Here is a 286-nt window from a genome sequence, read left to right on the forward strand (position 1 = left end):
TAGTGCTCATTCCCCCGTTCTGGCTTCTCTGTGATGTGCTGTAATGGTCGTCATGGTGACGAGCCACGCCATTGCCCTCGCCGCCGCTGCCCGTGAGGCGAAAGGGCTGCGAGGAAACCTCCACACGCTGCGTTTCACTCCGGCTGTCATCATGAGGCGTGTACACGCTCAGGGGATGAGTGGAGGTCTGTGCAGTGCTGTCCCCATGAGGCGTTATACCGGCGCTCATGGGTTATTATGACCGTATGTAGCTAACAATTGCACGTGGCTGCCACGTTACAGCCAC

This window comes from Notothenia rossii (assembly GCF_949606895.1).
Source record: "Notothenia rossii genome assembly, chromosome: 9".
NCBI classification, from domain to species: Eukaryota; Metazoa; Chordata; class Actinopteri; order Perciformes; family Nototheniidae; genus Notothenia; species Notothenia rossii.